Genomic DNA, 14196 nt, shown 5'->3' with positions numbered 1-14196 from the left:
CGAAAACACAAAAAACTGTAATAAAGCGACAACGCGTGAACCAACTACAAACAAACAACATACACAACGGTGTATGTTTGAAACACATCAGCCACTTCATCGTCGAAGTGATAGCCCAAGCGAAAAAAATTCAAACTGCTTTGTAACAGCCTGCCCCTGTAACATCTAGCCCCGGTCTCCCCTACTGCGATCGAGCAGATCTTCGATACATCACCTTGCTTCCGGAGCAGCGATTATTCCATCGAAACTAGGACGATCGTTCCACTTAAACTATCAAAGGAGCGCGCTAGGAGTGTACACGTTGGAATTTATATGCGCCGGAAATCGGTGCTAGGATGTAACCATCACCTGCACCCGATGCTCCAAGAGGCTTGCTCGATCCGCCGGCAAGTACCTATCCGCAAGTGGCGTCGGTGTCCGCTGAAATATATGCCGAAGGACCTGTTGGCCTCTGGATGAGAAGGAGAATCAAGACGTATCCTCTCGAGCTTTCATCGTACCGAAGGGTTAGCAGCATCTGCTTTGTACCTGGCCGCGATCGATTTTCGAAAGGAGCGCGGTGCACGACGCGTGGTTGAGAGAAGGGTGGCGGGACAAAAGGGGGAAAAGCAGCGGGAGACGATGAAAAAGGTCGTTCATACGTTTGGTAGATGAGCGCAGGTTCCTCCGGGGCACGCACTTCATTTCGTATGGTAATGATATTCAAACTGAAAATACACACGGGCCGGCGATCGACGAGGATCTCTCGGGGATCAACGCCGGGTCCAGAGGCACCGCGGCGACGATCGACAGCGTCCGAGCGTGACTGTCCATCAATCTCTCTCCGCCGCTGCGTTGTTTTTCGTTGGTCGCCAGGATACCCGGTTTTACCGGCAATTAGGATCCGGTGTCTGGCCTGTCCGAAGGTGTCCGACGTGCGCGGAACGTTCACCGGTGGAACGGGACACCCGGCTAGGCGAACCTTTCGAGCCAACGAAACATCATTCCGCCACGTCGAGCACCATTTCGTTTACGATTTGCGTAACGTTTCGCAAAGTAACACGGTCTGTCACCGTGTGCTCGATCATATATCGGCCGTGCACGTTCAGTAACGAGGGTTAAAAATAAACGGCGCATACCCCATTCGACTATCGATAGACCCCTCCGCTCGGCCGCAGCCGTTTCCATATGGGCAAACGGCAACGGGCGAGAGAACTCGTTCTACTGGATCCTTTTTACCATTGATCGTTATCTCATCTAGGAATCACCGCGCTATTAAACCGATTTCCATATTCGAGAGACAATGTTGTAAGCGCGAGTGCGCTCGCCGCGCTGAAAATTAAATCAGAACCCTGGGCCCGTTCCCCAATGGCCACGCGTATCTTATCCGGTCGCGCGAGCCCGCGTTTCGAACACGCCTAGCCTTTATCGCGTAGCCCCTCGTACCTCTTCTTCATGCTCCTCTTTCCTTCTCGTTAGCGACCCTGTGCTTGCAATAAATTTGATTGGCCCGTACCTTTATGCCGGCTGCGCAGACTCCTAGCCCGCCCGTTTCATTGTTTCATTGCAGTGTAAATGTTTAGGATGTTAGAATGTCAATTAATCACTGCAAAGTGTCTCTGAATACGAGGGCTAGGGGGAGTCTGGGAGAAGTAGAACCACCTTTTACTTGAAGGTCCGTGAAAGCTAGGGTATGAGATGCATCGATTTTATATTTATGTCACAGTAAAGCTTTGCTACCAGACTATAATTTTGGGGTTATATCATTTCAATAAGATTATAAATGTAAGCACTAAATTAAATTTGATAAAAAATGAAATTTGGCTCATCTCTCCCCGAGCGCTGGGAGATATGATCCACCATGTGGGGAGATTTGACTATACCTACTCTAGTAACTCGGGAACAAATGAAGAAAACAACAATTTGCTTTAGTTTATAATAAGTAGCCACAAACTTTAGACATTACAATAATTATCTTACATACTTTAATTGAGCTTTTACTTTGTATTTCACTCTGAACACGAAGAAACACGTTTTCCTGACTCACAGCTAAAGCGAACTACCGATCATCATTTTGTTACATGACATGGTAACGGTAAAGAATTGGCATTTTAAACAAATATTTGAAGCGTCTCAATTCTCCCATATGGCCAAGTCTCCCGGACTCCCCCTATACTACGAATATCAATAATTTCTCAATACTACTCAATACGATTTCTTTGCAAGTATCTATGTTCCCTGACGGACCCAAGTTTCGTAATTCCATCGTAATCATCTGCTGTGAACGATTACCGGCGAGGACAGTTTATTTTGGGCCCAAGAGCGCTAATGACATCGTGATTATGTCGAGGGTTGTTGGAAGGTACCGCGTTAGTCCTCTCTCAAGACTCTTTCTGTTTCGAATGCTAATTATATTAAGCACGGACGGTTACGCGTGTAAGCTATTAGTATCGTTTACGGAGATTATTAGCTTTGGAATAGCGGCGGTTCGCGCTTCATCTTCCTGCCACTTTTCAGAGCGGACCGTGCCCTCCGATGGCAAGCTTTCGTCAAAATCTATGAACGCCGATTAACCCTAGGAGGACTTCTAGATTATCTATAACTAACTACCTTCAGAATTCAATATCACTTCCTAATAACTCAAATTAATGTTACTAACGTCCGGACGTCTCTCAGCATCAGCTGGATATAACACAATCGATTTCTTTCATCCTCATTCTCGATTACCAGCTAGGAATCGATAGAGTACCAATATTCTACTTCCTAACATCATTACTGTTCTCCCATAGTGGCGACAAATACCCCCAATTGAAACCCAATCAATTTCAAGCTCAAGGTTCGCCGGGTGATCTCCAAATTGAGGTTCACTAGAAGTGGAACTAAGGTTAACTGTACCCTCTCCGCGACGCGGCCACCGCGCGCTCGCCGATGTGCGACGCGACGCGGGTAATCCGATTCGTCGCAGCATCGATCACAAGCACGTGTAACGTTTCGTTTTAACGTTTGGACGCGTCCCCGTCCCCCGTCTCTTCGCGGCAGCGTGACACGCGCGTCCCCCCTCGACGTGTCCTTGCAAGAGTACACACGTATCTTACGTTGGCGTGGCCGAGAGGGTAGCCCAACTGAAATTCCGGCTCCCCCAGGCAGGCTTAGGGAATATAATATAAGGATCGTCTGAAAGGAGGGAAGGCACGGGACAAGATCCTTTTATACGTCCGAATTCGAGCCCGAACCGTTGGCGAATGCTTTGGGTACACACGCGCGGCGCGATTCAAAGCGTCTCAGCTGTTTCTCTCCTCCGCCGTTCCATCTTCTCTCCTCTTTTTTTTTTCTTTCTGCTTCGTGGCTCTGTGCTGTCTCGGGCCGGGGGACTTCCGATTTTGGCACGCGTCCCTCGATGGCTGGGATCCGTTGACGGGACAGGGTGTCGAGGACGCGTGGAACGAGGCGATTTTTTCGGCGGGTCGTGGAGAATCGTTGGCGGGATTCGGGAGCGTCGATGTGTTAAAACGAGGGGCGAGCGTTTCTTCGATGACTTTGTGCGATGAACACTGTCGTTATCCAATAGGATAGATTGTAACTTAGTTCACTTAGACGCTACTTAAGTTTGCATTTGAGATTTTTTCAATTTTCATTCAGAGCAATCGTTTTCTCCATTGAAATCAATTTCTCCCCTTCAAATCAATCAGCTGTCTCCCAAAGAGTTCTTAATCTACCTCCATTTCACTGCAAGAAATCTGAAACGTGGAACGCAGCTCCCCCTAATAATTCGTTTAAAGGGCTGAATTCGCCCAGCAGACGTCTGCTGGCGTGTTCTTGTCCGCAGGTACGTAGAACGTACGTTACGCAACAGCCCCAAGTAACGTATATACGGGCGTCTCCTACCTGGAGCCCCTTCGTAGGGAAAGAAAGTAAAAAAAAAAGGAGATAGGAGGCAGGGGGATGGCACGCGCCAACCTAAGAGGGAAGGAGGTGGCCCCGATCAGCTGCAGCTGCGCTTTCGGTTTTGCTCTTGGCTGGCAAGCGGCCTTTTGCTTGGCACCCAGCCGATCTTGACCCGATCGTATCGAACGGGGCGCAGTCGGCCCGCTGTCATCCGAAAACGAATGACAACGTTCGACTCTCCCCCGGAGGCCTGCGCTCGCCTCAGAAAGGCGACAAGCTTGACTTTTCCTTCGTGATTTATATATTTCTGGAGCGGGCCGCCTTCGACGCCTGAAATTGCTACCGTAAGTGACTGGGGGGGGGAGAGAATTTCGTTGGATCATACCGTATCACGATTCACAGTTTTATTAGCGTACATTCCAAGAGACCTGAACAGTACCTCGGTAGGTAATTAAATCCATAACTCGTACACACTGACAAGAGTAGAGGAACATTTGGGAGAGACTTGAATGTAATTTCTGAATAGGGTAAACGGTACAGTTATTCACCAGGGTACAGTAGCTGACCACTTCAAATTTCTGCCGCCATAGTCTAATGAACATGCGCGCTTCCGCATCAATGATGCACTTTGGTCAGAGAAGACAGTTCTACCTTTCGTTTCAACCAAGAATCCATGACTTCAGTAGAAGCATTCCGCCGTGAGATCGTCGGAAAGGAAAACGTGTAATTTCAACTCTCAAAGAAGCTAAGGGCTTAGCGGGCATCTTTAGAGCGGCGACTTGTTTAATGACTGTATAATCATTGTTCAATTTTGTTTGCCGTGAATGTTATTGATCACAATAGGTGACAAGGGCCCAATGTTATCATTCGTCATACGTTCAGTCGCGTCTAGCGCGATTATGCTGTGTTTTGGGGGGTGTTCAATAAGTGGTTCGACGAATGCACAGTAATACAGTTATTGACCACTCGTAATTTTCGTGCTGAAAGGCCGCGATGAAAATTGATTTAGATCTTTGGAGGCACGGGCAATGTGCGCTGCTTTTATATGGTTTCGGGTATGCACCTCCGATGACTCCTGATTAACAAAAAATAACAATTTTTTATGTATTATTTAAACAAATGGACTTTTTGAAAATCTGGCGAGTCAGTCATATTTCGCATTCAAAGACACAAAATTCGTCCATTGACACTATTCCCCTATCTCTAATAGTTCTCGAGATATTCCACAAAAATGATTTTTCAACCCTAACTTTGAACGCAGTTTTCACGCCCCAAATATGAAAACGGGGAAAAATAAAAAAAACACGTATTTATTATTTTTCGGCCCTCTATAACATATCCAAAAATCAAAATGATCGGAGGCGGACACCTAAAATACTCTCCTTGCAAGACCGGTCAACAACTATGTCACGACTTTTGTATATATTTTGTATACTTTTGAGTTATGTTTCTCTACAATAGCATAACATCGAACCTACTGATTTCTCCAAAGTTTCTTTGGTGTTATAATCATCTTCGATACTGGTATAACAAAATTTCATCTATAAAATTCAAGTTACTTATTCCATAGCGTTTACCTAAACTGAAGCTCTTGGATGGTCAACTACTGCATCGTTTACCCTACTTTCTCTTAGCATTAACTCGCTTATCCATCAACGTAATAAATATCAAGCTACCTAGGTATCACCGTTCAAGATTTCCCGTTTCGAGCGGAGAAGCATCTCGAGGCTTCGGTTCACTCAACGTTGCCATCGACTGCCGGGTTCGATCTGTGAAATTAATCTTGCCCGTGCACCTGGTTAAAATACTTCTTAGCGAGCACAATGGCTTTTGTTAGAAATGCTGCGACGCGCCCGACCACCCTCGCAGGGTTTCCGTGTTTGGACACGGTCGCTTTTCACGTGATAAACGGCCGTGGGTGGTTGGTCAAGCGGTCAGCGTGTACCGTGTCGTCGTTTGTCGTCTCATTGTGCTAACTACAGGAAAACACGAGACGCAACGAACGCGCACACCCTCGTAAACCCTTGGAGGAAGGCCGATTCAGTCGCCCCGTCGTCTGTACCCCTCGCGTTTATATCACCGTGTGCCCCGTAGCTGGCTACCAGCTGGCACCGTAACACCGCCATCATAGAACTCGGATTTTTCCCCGCTATTGTCCTTACCAGACACCTTGCGTGGACGCGCTCGCTCGACACATGCCACTGTACGACGGACGTGACCACTTAGCCCCCCGAGATTCTATTCCTCTAACGATCCGGGAGGTTCGTTCCGAGGTGATTACGAAACCGTCTTCCCACACTTGCCGGTGATTTATTAGGAGCGAACAAGGAAACGCGTAACTGTAAAGCATAATTGACCGCCGAGGACGTTGAATTCGACGTTTTTTTTCTTCTCACCGCTCTTTAATCCCGTAGGAGGATTTGCGTCTTCATCGTTCGTTCGCTGATAGCTCGAGGGAACGAAACGGAAATAATTCCGCTCGCGAGGCGTCGCTCACTCGAGTCGCGGCAGGCGAATAAATAACTACTGTTCCAGATCGTTTAAAGGGAACATCGAAATTGTCGTTGCACTGTCGGAATGAAATAAGGCCTGTCGTCGGCGAAGAAGAAATATTCGCGCTGTTAATATTCGAGGAATGAGGCCCGATCGCCGCATCGCGCCGAGTGACTTATGGAAATTCTAGCCTTATCCCGGGCAAATACAATGATAGGAATGCATCCGTGATTCCACGATTTACGGCCAGCCTCGTGCATCGCGTTCCGCCGAGCGACTCTTTTCAAGTTGACCGACAAATGCGCCTGCTCGTCCCCCTGTATAAACATTAATCGATATCGCGCTTCCATCGTTTATTGCTTCGCTCCTCCGGGGCAGAATATAATCGACCGTGATCACGATGCACAGATACGGGAATATAAATATCGTTCTGCGTACACTTTTCGCGATTCGCCGGGATAACTCCTTCGCTGCTATTAGTATTTATTTACGGCCGAAGACCGTGCAATAAACGAAACAAAGACGGAGAGCGCATACAGTTACTCTTAGATATGACGCAGAAAATGAGAAATATTTCGAAGAAATTTAAATTAACACGAGTGGGTATTCAGCATTTAATTGGTGCAAAAAGATTCCATTAATTCGGGGGTTGGTAAATACTTCCAGGGCAATCGATACTCGTTTCATTAAAATACCCAGTGGAACAGAGCTGGGTCTCCGCCGTTCGTACGCCGCCGGCCGGCATAGTTACCCTTACCGTTCCTGCCAATATTAACGTCCACCCGACTCGTAGAAATAGAAATAGACTCGCGGCCAGTCTCCTCGCATTTGAAAGAACCACGCGCGCATTCAGCAGAATCGCCGTTCCGTTACATCGCCATTAGGGCGGGTTTCGCTTCGTAGCTATTGCAGCGGAATCGGGGACACCGCGCGTGCACTTACGAAGCGTATTATTTGCCCCTAATCGCGACTTAGGCCGGCAGTCCCGGAGGTGAAAAATGCAACAGGGCGTGGATCGTCATCCGCTAGTCCAGGGCAGGTGAGAATTACACCATAAAATTGATTGCAATTACAGTCCCGCTGGTACATGCTTAACGGCCGTACGTTAATAGATTCGTAAGGCTGCTCGCGAGCGATCGGGCCGAGGATCGATTTACCCCGGGGAAGAAAGCGCCGCGGTGAAAGTACAGCGAATTTCTCATTAATTCCCGAGTAACGCGGCGGGGGCAATTTAAAGCGGAATAAGGTCGTTTCTTCCTGAAATTTATATTCTGCCGGGGATCCACCCTTACGGCCCCCTTAATTCGAAATGGAGCAGTTCGACGGGCAGCTGGCTTCATAACGCGACGCGCCGGCCCGCCGTTAATTAAATATCCAGCTCGCATGGTCCTGATCCGTCACGGTGTAAACGCGGAATGAAAGTACTTACCTACCTCGTCGGAGGCATATGCCGCTCCGCCGTAGCCTTGCATTTTCAGCGTGCAGACACGCTAATCCACGCAGGAGCTGGGCTTGGAGGCCGTGCCCGCGTACGACGCGGTACTTAATATGCCTGTATCGCTAGTAAATCACCGTCCCTTCGAAACACCGCACGCGCCACGATAAATGTTTTAGCCGCGGCTAAGGTTTCTATAAATCAGTTTACGATCTCCCGCTTCTGGCCCGTTTCCCGTTTTTCGCCCGCAGATTCGTATCTACCGATGGCTAATCGAGTCCCTTTACGCGCTCGTAATAAAAGCTACGGTTTCTTATATCGAGCATTTAAGCGAGCGCGGTTTTACGCGTCGTACGCCGGGATAATTAATATCTCGGTGTCGGCTCGATAAAATAAAATTGACGCGATAAGATGGGATTTTTAGTGCGGCTCGAGGAAAGCGCGTAAGGTGCAAGCGTTTTATGCGTGTCTCGTCGATATTCCGTTCTCTTTCCACCCCTCTGGGTCGGCCCCAATCATGTTCGGGAACAATTTGACGGCAGGTGCTCCAAATTGAAAACCTCTGGTTGCACCTTCGCCTACTCCGCCCCTGAAACGCATCGCCTCGGCGTCCATTAGGCGGGGCCACCTACGTACGAGAACGACGGCGTTCCTCGTGTTAGCATCTCGTATGTGGTGAATTCTTCGCCGGCCGGCCGATAGATCTTATCGGGACGAACAAAATAGCGGACGGTTCGGCGACCCAGCGAACGAATCTGACCAATTAATCTATCGGTGAATTATATTTTTGACCTCGCGCGGGGTATTTTAACGAGTTGGTCGAAGCTTCGCTGCCGAGGATTATGAAACTCGAGATTTATGAAACTAACGGAGATTAGAAAGCGTTAAGTTCATTTCTTTATGCTCGTCTCTTCGTTTCTGTTCCATCGTGCAAACTTTGCGCGCGCGCAGTAGGATAAGCTCGGCTAAGTCCGTGATAGTTTTAGAATTTGTCTATTAATTGCTAATGTTTACATATTCTGAAAGTGAGTCTAGGATATAATGATAGGTCAGGCATCAGAGAAACAAATAATAGAGTAACAGAAATTTACTAAGTATTTAAAAATTAAAACCGTCTTCAATGATATAAAATGAATGATATAAAATGCCACCATCCCTTCATAAAGTTCTTATTCATGGAAGCGACATTATTAAATCATTTGATTTGCCGTTTGACTGGCTATCAGAAGAGCCACAAGAAGGAAATAATGAAATTTTTCGTAAAGCACGTACATAGCAGAATGTGCAACAGGCAAATGAGTAACAAAGATATTTTACATTATCTCTTGATCTCATCAGATCCCTTAATTAGCTCTCTTAGACTGAAAGAAGATAAAAAAGTTAAGCCCTTAACGGTTGATGCTGAAGAAATGTTATTATAAAACAAGCCACAATGCATGTATCATTTCAATGCATCTAACATGGCACATATAATTCATATTAACAAATTATTATAAAATTAGTTGCCACATCAAATTCTATTTTAATTACAATTCCTAAAAAAAATATTATTTAGCATAACATGACATGAAAACATAAACTTTGGAAATTGAGGATATTAAAAATGAATAATGAATTTTGTAAATTTAATATTAGCTATAAAATAAATATACATTAGCTGTAAATATAAATATATATATATTAGAAATAAAATAAAATCTAATAAAAATAAAATATAATTTAAAAGTATTAGATTTAAATCAGGTACACTTACAGTTTATTTAACACATAAATTTTGTAAATTTTAATTAAATTATTTATTTTATAGCTAATATTAAATTTACAAAATTCATTATTCATTTTTAACATCCTCAATTTCCAATGTTTACGTTTTTATGTCATGTCATGCTAAATAATATTTGTTATAGATTAGACTAAAAATACAGGGTTTACCGCACCCCTCCGTTATTGCCGTGCCCTTCACGAGTATTTAAAAAAAAATATTGAAATCGGTCAAGATTTGCGCTGTCTATCGATTTTTGTCCAAAATCGCACACTGTGCGGCGCCCGGGTGGCAGAACGGAAATTTCATCTTGCCCGGTTATTATGATCATGAAGTCCCGCGCGCGTATAACTCCACGACTTATTGCTACTAAATATCGTCGCCCCGCGAGAGACGGGCGTCGTTCGACGATTGTATTTCACGCCGGCGAGCGTGGCACAGCTAATTGACTTCGGGGGCCGGGTAGACTGGCGCAGCGCGAAAAAGACGCGATCGCGACATATTTAAAAAAGCTACTTGGCATTAGCGGCTTTTAATGCGGCCCCGCGGTACCGCGTGAGATACGAGTCTCGCACCAGGTGGCGGTGGACGGTGGTGGTTAAAAGCGGAGTGGTGCTGGGGCCGCTTATGTCTTCCTCTGGTAATCTGCTGGTACCTCCTGCCGGTCGAGACCTCGTCAAGTTATGACGTGGTGCACCTGCCACGGTGAAACGACCATGGGCGTCCGCCTGATCCTAGCTCGAGCGGCAATGACGACGACGCGCGGCCGTCCCGCGATGGATTGCCGATAATTTATGTATTAATGAGCCCCGGCCGCGGGTCAAGTAATCCTTGATACCGCCCTACTCCGGCGTGCCTGCCCGGGCGCTTTTCGTTTTTATTTGCACACGCTCGTCCTGTTTTGCTGGTCGCAAGGGATTAATTACTCCGACGATCGAGGGGCGGGAGGCGAGCGCGTCATTCCGTTGACTCGCGCGGGGCCACGAGGCCGAGCACTCCGGCAGTCGTTGGAAGGTGTTTCTGTATTATAGCTTATAGCGTAGGGAGAAGGGAGGCTACTCCACCGATAGCATCGCTAAAAGCTTGGAGATTGAAATTTAGATCTCGCCGTGTGATGGATAACTGCGAGTTCCACGGGACATGCTGCATTTTTCTATGTTTCGGATATTGGAAGTTTCAAGCGCAAGACACTTGGGAGAGGCCGAGGTAGATGAACCATCTACGGCTGGTCGTAAACTACAATTCCAATTTCACCTGGATTAGCAGAGACCGGCAGTCCTGCTAACGAATATTAATCCCGTTAACAAATCACTCGCGAGCTTTCCCCTCTGTCTGATTTTCTGTCTAACGGTAGAAATCGATTATCCAATTACCCAGGAGTCTCCGTTTAGGTATGTGGCGGCGCGAGCGTCTATGCAAGATGGTTTTTCGCCGAGGGCTGCACACGCACGCCACTACCGACGTACGTACGCGAACAAGCCTCCTGTAAGTCACTGTGTAATTTATCACCACGCCCAGCGAGATCTTAATACGAATCACTTATCGGTTGCCGCGGATACGAACGCGCACCGACGAATATACACGTCCGTAGACTAATAACCCGAGCCAAGTAATTAAGCCGAAGCAATGAATGCCGGGAGGAAACGGACGATTGCTCTCATTTCCACCTGCGAACCACGAGATCTCCACCTTTCCCGTCCCCTTCGCGATTGCTCGTCCCTCTTGTGTCCCCTTGTCCCTCCTCCTCCCGATCATTCATCGTTCGATCCCCTTTGTACCCGCTCCCCTCTCGCCCGGACTCTTCTGCTTCGCACTTGCATCGCGTGCCCAACGCAGACCACTTTCTATCCTCTTCTTCGGCACGGAAACTCGGCCAACAAATAAGCCTAGCGATTTAGAAAATCACCGATCGGACACGGTACTTATCGTAACCTGCTACTATGTTGCAACCAGGTAGCAAGCTAATTCGAGCTCGTACATACCCGTCACGATCAGCGAGCAGCCATGTGTCTAAATCACAGATCCTCGCGCGAAAAATCCCGGGACGAGAGATTGCTACAGCGATTTTAATTGAACGCTCGCAGACCGCCGCGGTGTCTAATAAATCTGGAACGATTTGATTCGTTCAATCGCGACCGCGATCGCGTCTGCCCTCCGTGGTTCCTCCGACCGGCGCGTTCCGCTCGACCCACGGGGGGCGCGGCTCGATCTCTGCTTTCCGCGGTGCACGGCTGCTTCTTTGGCTCGTGATCGAAGGAAATCTTCGCGTGTCGGGAAATAATGGCCGTCCCCGGGCCCGCGAAGAATGGGAGACTCGTAAATTCGTTCCGGGCGTCGGCCGCGCGAATTTCTCGCAGCGTGTAAAATCACTCGAGAATCACTTCCACGTTGTAAACACGTCGTGTAAAACGGGTTCCGTGTACGCGCGCCTATACACCTATCGCCATGGACAAAGAGGCTGGGAAACGGTTATTGGCAGGCAGGATATTGGCTCCGGCCGCTCGCGCTCTCAAACGAACGCCCGCTAAAACGTGCCCGCCGCCTAGGTACCTTATGACCCTACCGTGAAAAAAACCCTCGTCCGAGCCACGCATTCTACCAGTTTTCCCTCGTCCGTGACAAAAGAGATAATACGCCATTCAATCGACGCCTTATCGCGTCCTTTCTCCTCCACCTTCGGCCCGAGGAATGGCTCCGTCGCGAGACTTTACAAATACGCCCGTTACCCGCCGCGCGCCGATAGCCGTTCGTTTCCCGCCGGAGACTAATTTTACGGCGGCGCAATTTATCGGGAATATCGATAGCACCCAGCGACGGTCTACCACGCGCTTTAAATCGCTTGTAAATTGCACCGCGTGGTTGCGCAACGGCCCGCCCGTAACGCAAACAAAAGGTGTATCGCGTAATTATCTTTCGTTTGGTCGATAGGTGCGTAGAACGGGTTCGGCGCTCTGTTCCTAGGCGACTAACGCGCCTATTGTGCTCCGTTTCTTATCGTCGCTTTTATTATCCGTGCCGTTGCGCCGGCGACGGCACCGATAATCGCGCGGAGACAATGAGACCGCGGGGAGCCAAGATGCAGCTTCGAACGTCTTAATGCGTATCCATTGTTGCCCGTGGCGCGTTCACCAACTGCAACACGGTCCACGGAAACGTCGTGGGTCCCTACGCTTCGCTACCTATCGCGCGGTAGTCGTGGATCATTGATTTAAGGGGAGAAGATCGTATAAATCGAATGATGAATAGAAGCAATTTTTTTTCCATAAATCGCTTCTAAAACATTTCAAATATATGTGTAAAGTAAACAACCACACTCGTATAGTTGTGTGTCGTTTACTTGGTGACATATTTTGAATTTACCGTGTTATCGACGGAATTCAATGGGTGTCATGACTGTCTTTATGAGACGGGAGAGAAGAAGAGGTTAGAGGTAGTTAAAACGATCAAGGCAGAGAACTAAAATAACTGCCTGTAAAGAATTTATAGCCCCTGAATTAAAGGCTTCAAATGTTGTTTTTTTGTCTTTGTAGGTGAGAAACTCGGGTCTTCACAGATACTTAATCTTGTAAACTAGTGTACAAAATTGTGTTAGGAATTATGAATGTTGTACATACACGTGGTTTGTAAATAAAATTTTTGTCTTTGCAGAAAAACGTGATTTCGTCTTTACTTCAAACACAGGAGTGTGTTGTCATTATATATATTCTCGAAGTTATAGGCCGAAATTCAACTCTGTACCGATACTATAGCCTGGTGAGTCAGCGCGACTCCGAGCGCAGAGCATAGGTATCTAAAATGCATTTTAAACGCGTTGTTCTCGAAAAGACGTTTTCAAAATTGGCGCCGGGGATAACACAAAAACTACTTGACCCATCAGTTTCAAATTTTGCACACTTTTAATTTATAATATTCCTCGGAATATGAACCGCGTGGTTCAACCTAATTATTAATTTAACCACTGTTTTTAAACAAATAAAACGCGAATTTGTAGCGCACATTACGTAGAACACTATGCGACGGGGAGGAATGAGGAAAAGTTTGCCATTATTCATTAGGAGAGTTGAACTCGATGTTACAGTTATCGGTGCTGTATCATATAAGTGGAAGTCATCGAGAAACCAGCATAGATAGTACGTGGATGTCGGTGAGCCACGGCAGACAGGGTGGCGAACGCGGGAGCTCGCGCGTAAAGCAGCGCGTTCTGGGCAGCGCGGCGGCGGGCCGTCTCGAAACTATCGACGATTTATGCGGGCTGGGCTCATTTTATATGGATCACGCGACGTGACGGCCGATGCAGGAGGCCCCGCGACGTGCACGCAGTACGAAAACGCTTTCACGATATTTCATAGCGTGTAACCCGCGCGGTATTAATATTCCCTCTTCCCTGGTGCAAAGTCGAGCGAAGAGCAGCGCGGCGTACGCAGGGGCAACGATAACAACGCGGCCGCGGCGCACACGATCGCATGGTTTTAATAGGTGGCTGGGAGCGCGCGTATAGAGGCACCCATACGGGACCACACACCGGTAGCGTTCAATTTATATTTTGGGCGGAGTTACGTTATTTATCGCTGCCGGCCTTCGTGCCTTCGACTGCCATTCCGCGGGCCGCCTTCGATGTAAATGGGACGAACCGCCCTCTCCT

The sequence above is a fragment of the Andrena cerasifolii genome, chromosome 1 (genome assembly GCF_050908995.1).
Source record: "Andrena cerasifolii isolate SP2316 chromosome 1, iyAndCera1_principal, whole genome shotgun sequence".
In the NCBI taxonomy this organism is placed as follows: Eukaryota; Metazoa; Arthropoda; class Insecta; order Hymenoptera; family Andrenidae; genus Andrena; species Andrena cerasifolii.
Note: the sequence above shows the minus strand (reverse complement) of the source record.